A 5887-nucleotide genomic window follows, 5' to 3' on the forward strand; every position below is an offset into this window, starting at 1 on the left:
TGTGTAGGTGAGGTAGCGTTCGTTCCTGGAGTTTCTCGACTATTCCATGGTCCAGTTTTTCCTGTCTTGTTGCTGTGCGTCCGAATAAAATCGGCTATACTTTGCCTTTTGGTCTCTATCTCGACAAAGAGAGAACCAATTTTAGTCAGTTATTTGAACGCTAATATTCACCGGATTATTTTGTTACATAAATCTTGAAACTTAGATCTTAAATGAGGTCTTCCTGACACTATCAAAGTAGAAGTCGCAATTTGCTATCGTATAATGTATAATGGACTACCTTAAGATTGAAACGCGGAACGGAACGGAAATAATGGACAAACCCTTAACAAAAACAAAAAAGTAAAATAAAAAATGAACGGAACGCCAAAAGCCTGCCTATTCATTGGTGATAATCGAAGCACAGTTATATTTATCAATGTAAATCCTATGCATTTTTATATTCCGAGTCTTGTTGTTGTTTGCAAACTAAAGAACTAAAGAGTGTTTTTAAAAACTTCTTTTAAAGTTGATTTGAAATGGAGTTCTTTGTCGTGCTGGAAGTAGCCTTAGGTTGAATGATCTTTGCATTTGTCTGTTAATAGGGATATTCAGCTTATTAAATAATATTAAGCTGTTTTGTATGCAACATATTTAGTGGGATCCTCACCTTTTTGTTCCTCCAGCAGGTGATGGCCGATCAGGATATTGTTCAAAAGTGCTTTCTTTTCTACAGCTACAACACTCTTTTTTCCTCCTCTACCTCCCAGCAGTGTTTTAACCCTTACGAAAGTTCCTTCTAAAATATCCAATGTCCACGTCCTTTAATTCAGATGAGGAAATTAAATTTTCCCAACCGAATAAAAGTAGCTTAAATATTGATCTTTTCTGAAATGAGTCATCCATCTTTTAAAATTATGACAAGCATTTTTCTGAAAATTTTGACAATATTGTTCTCCGGCAAGTTCAACGCCAATCCACCTAACTCCTTGGAACTTTCAAACTTTTAATAATTTCTTTGGGGAAAAAAAATAAAAAAATCCCAATACTTGAATTTCCCTTCCCGCCCGATAATAAATGAACTTTGAACACACATGGAAATTCCACCAACATAACCTTTTGATATATCTCATGTTTGAAACTTTGATTATTCTTGGTATGTTTCTCAATTTTCTCATCTTTTCTTCCTAATGTGTTGTATCCAGGCTTGATTTTGTGAATGTTATTCCCAACTGCTTTATGAAGTCCACGCCTGCACAACCTGCCAATATTTACAATCATAAAACTTGGCCTGGAAATCAAGAAGGAGAAGACAATGTCTAAATCATTATCATAAATTTTTTTATTAATTATTATTTTGATAATGTAAAATAAATTGATCAATAAAAAATAATTATTTTAATTCAATTTTCTATTACATTTCATAACTATTCTTCTGCATACATAATAGTTAGAAATGTAAAAATTGTTGAAATTCTCGCGTGTATAAATAAAAATAGAGTATATGGCGGTAACTTTGAGTGACAATATATCTTCAAATCAGGTTCAGAACATAAACCATAGTGCTCCTTTCTCACTAATACATTTGAATCTTCAAAATAGAGTAGATTAATTAATAAAACCACTAATATCTTGCAGTGACCAACATATACTTTCTTTTAAAATGAATGCTCACGCAGATATCAACAATTTCATATCTCTAATAATAGTAAATTAGAAAAAAAACACTTTAAAAAGTGAAAAAAAAAATATATATATACTCAAGAGGAAGAGTAGACTAGTGACGCTAATCGATAGCATTTTATGCATAAAAAGAGAAACCAAGAATCAGCATGATAGCCCTAACAATTTGAAAAATGTTTTGGAGGAGAGCATCTTAGGTGCCATCACGTTTCCTTCGATCAGCTACAATCAGCTGTAACAAGGGAGGAGGGGTGAAGGAAATAACAAAGAAAAAGGCAAGAATTACTCCTATGTTGATCTTCTATTCTACTCTGAGTCCAACAAGGACTTGCCATTATAACTCCGAAAGAAATCCTCAAAAATACTTTCCTCCAATTATGAGCGCACGCAAATGTTCAATCCCGTTTATCAATGATATCTTGTACGTTGCAGAAAGTGAAGTTCCCTTCTCAGGGATTCAATAATAATCATAGCAGCTTAGGAAAAGAAAATAAACTCTTCCGGTTGCCAACTCCATAAAAACAGGCAAGTTAAATAATGCAACCACTAGAGAAGACACTCAGTAGAAGGAGATCATGTTTTTTTTTCATTTTTGCTTCTAATTGATTTAAATATCATAGTTGTTGTACATTTTTATTTCGTACTATTTGCAAGGTCTATGTGTGGAACATAACACTTAATTTAATTATTTAGTATAATGAGCCCTGTATTTTAAAGAGTTCACTTAACTTAAGTATTTAATTCAATATTTAAGGAAGTATATTCTGTTCTTTTTTGAACATTAAATTCATTCTTAAATATTAACTTATTCAAGTGAAGTCTTAACATATTTCGTTTTATTTGGTTTATTTATCAACTATTTTAGTGAAAAATAACTATTTGAAGTCATGAATCATGAAAGAACTACAACTACAACAGTCAGTGCAAAACTTTGTAGACGAAGAACATATTTTTTTCCTTTTGATCTATTTATGTCGTTATTGTTGATTTTTTGTATGTCCGCTCTTTTTCTTGAATTCATTAGACTGTCATAGGCCTATCAATCGGCCCTCCTACTTCTTCGATTATAGGGCTGATAAACGTTTGAAAAAATATTGGCTTACTGGATAGGAAAACGGAGATTTGTAAATCTAGCAGAACCTACCAACTTAACGATTAAAATTAATTCATTATGAAAAAGAAAGAAAATATAAATTAGTGATCGGACGATTAATTGGAAACGGAATAGGGAAAGCAATGTTTAACTTGCGAAAACGATTCTTTTTTATTACTTGGATTTAACTATTTACTACTTTTCTAAATTAGAAAAAAAAATTAAAAATTGCCCCCCCCTCCAATTAAGGAGTTTTTGCTTTTATTAGAAAATTTGATATTTGAATTTTTTTTGCAAAAAATTTAATATTTGAAATATAATTTTTCAAATTTTTTCCCGAAAAATTTAATTTTCTACAAAAAAAAATAATTATTCTTGGATTTTATTGAAAAAAAATTCCAAAAACCAACCCCACTCTAAAATATAATCCTGTGGATTCCCGTTGAATAGCAAAACGGTAATTTTTAACTATTGTTTAAAATATTAAAGAATCGGAATTGGCATTAGAATCGAAATTTTTTAATAAAATAGCATCGAAATCGGCATCGACATGTTTTAGGGGAATCGTCCCATCACTAATATGAATTACTGCTCACTTAACAAACAACTAATTAGATGTTTCCCTTTCCGGCTATTTTAAAAGCACGTGTGTACAATATTGTAAATAAAAGTACCTACATATGGATTTAAAGATACATATACTTGGCAATCTCTCTTTGAATGATGTATGTTAAACCATTTAGAAATATATATTATATCAATGTACGTATGTAAATATTGAATATCATGTTTCTTTCTTTTTCTTGCGAGAAAATAGAGAGGAAAAAGAAATAGAAGAAGCTAAACATAAATCTACTTCATTTGTGAATGCGAATATTCATTTTTAATGCTCAAAAGTTGTTTGTAATGCCAAATGGACAGTCATTTATCACAATCAAAAGGATAAGAGAAGGGAGAGGGATAATAACAATAGTAAAATAATGGCATCAGCCTTTTCTAACTGTGTATGATATGGAAAGTTTGGGAGTGGAAAGCAATCATAACTAATGACTCCATTATAACCATGTAAATTGTACATAAATTGAAGAGAAGCTTCCGTTTGCATTTATCTAACTTTCTTTCTTGGCTCTTTGTACGACAGAATAAGAAGATCTCTCTGCTAGATGACTTCATGTCGCAGCATGAGGTAGGTAGATATTAGTGTTGAGACTCGTTCCATGACACTATTTTTTTCGGTTCGGCTTATGTGATTTTTTATAGACTGATTTGTACGGATATTTCGGTCTCAATATATAAATTGATTTTGTCGTTTTTTCTGATATATGAATTGTGGAACACTTTTAACTTCATATGACGTCTTCAAAAATTCCTTTTAGAAACGGCCTAGAGCGAATTTGAAATGAGACCGATCCAGACAGAGTTTTTCTTTGGGACCAATCTAGGCCGAATTTTTCTTTTGATGTCGGTTTAGAACTAACTTCTTTAAAGAACGAATTAATTCGATCCAATAAAAATAAAAGCAGTCTTAGACTGGTCTTGGATTTATAGATCGAAACCCAACAATAGTAGGTACATTAGTAGAGTAGGATAAAATATGATGTTAATGCGTGCAAAAATTGTTATCTAGTTTGTAAATGAAAAGTGTTTTTCTATTTCAATGCTAGTAATACACAAGATTAATAGAAATACAAGGTTATACCATAACGCGTGTGTACGATTGATGTTAGACTTGCACCACACTTTTTAATATTGACGTCATTGTGTTTGACTGGTTGTGTGTTTGGTCAAAATCTGTCTTGCTTACCCAGCAGTGGGTACGATACAACAAATTGAAAATTCTAGTAAGAGTGACGTCATAGACTAGGATTAGTTGCACGTTTTGTCAGAATCTGGCTAAATCAAGTGCTCATGTCAAGGGAATCTTCAGGACCAAACATCCAGCTCAGGCCATGGTCCTCGGCGTCGTGGCGTCCGACGGCAGCAAGGTGTCTCCCTTCTTCTTCAAGGCCAATGAGAAAGTCAACAAGAAGGTCTACTACAAGGTCCCTAGGTACCATGAATTGCCACGGCTGAAGAGTACGTTCTCAGGGACAACTATAACTTTACCCAAGACGGCACCCCGGTACACATGCCCAAAAAGTTGGAGCATTTATGCACGGAGAACATGGTTGTTTTCTGGCCGACAGACTTCTGGCATTCGTTCTCACCCGACGTGACCTCCCTGGACTTTACAAACAAGACTTCTCACCCGAATAATGAGGCCCGTGATCACGGAGGAGTTGAACAACTTGTCCTCAGACTTCATCAAGGACAGCTGTGCTTCTGATAGTCCCTATATTGAAGCTCTCATTCAGAATGTAGGGGGCATATGGAGTAAAAAGTGTAGGAAATTTTTGAATTTCCAACTTTTGCTTCAAAATTTTGCCATAAAAATGTCACAAAATACAAATATGGAGAAGGGAGAACGGCTTTTAAAATTTTCCAATTTTTGAGTCCTCACCCTATGTTTTTGTTCAAGATTGTTTTTAAATTGAGGGATCACAGATTTATTGATAGTTTCGGCTCAATTCTAAATATTTTAGGAGGAGAAGATTATAACAGAATCCAAAAATGAGGATCCCAATATTCAATAGAGTTCTTGGAAACATCTTTTTTTTATTATTATTGAAGACTATGAATGGAATTCAACCATTTGAGAGAGTCCTTTATCATAAGGCAATATATCATCATAGAAATATAAAATTTGTTAGCTCTTCTACGTATTATAAAAAATAAATAAAAAAAGAAAACTGTTGTAGTAGTAGTAAGACACATAATAATCAGTTAGTAATCAAATTAAAAAACCGTATATTCGTGTGGAAGGAGGAGATTGAGAATAGGGGAATAAAAATGGAAATAAAAAATAAAAGATTTCCCCTTCATATACTACAATATACTACTACAACTAAACGTAATTTTTTATCAATATTATTGTTATTATTTCTCAAAAAAAAAAACATAAAAAAACATACATCTTTTTCTGTTCATAAATGTACTCGTACATATTATATGTATATCAAGAGAATTTTTTGGTCGAGTTATTGCCGAATTTTTAATGGAGATTTATGAGAATAATATTTATGTATTCCACAT

The sequence above is a fragment of the Lepeophtheirus salmonis genome, chromosome 5, assembly GCF_016086655.4.
Source record: "Lepeophtheirus salmonis chromosome 5, UVic_Lsal_1.4, whole genome shotgun sequence".
In the NCBI taxonomy this organism is placed as follows: Eukaryota; Metazoa; Arthropoda; class Copepoda; order Siphonostomatoida; family Caligidae; genus Lepeophtheirus; species Lepeophtheirus salmonis.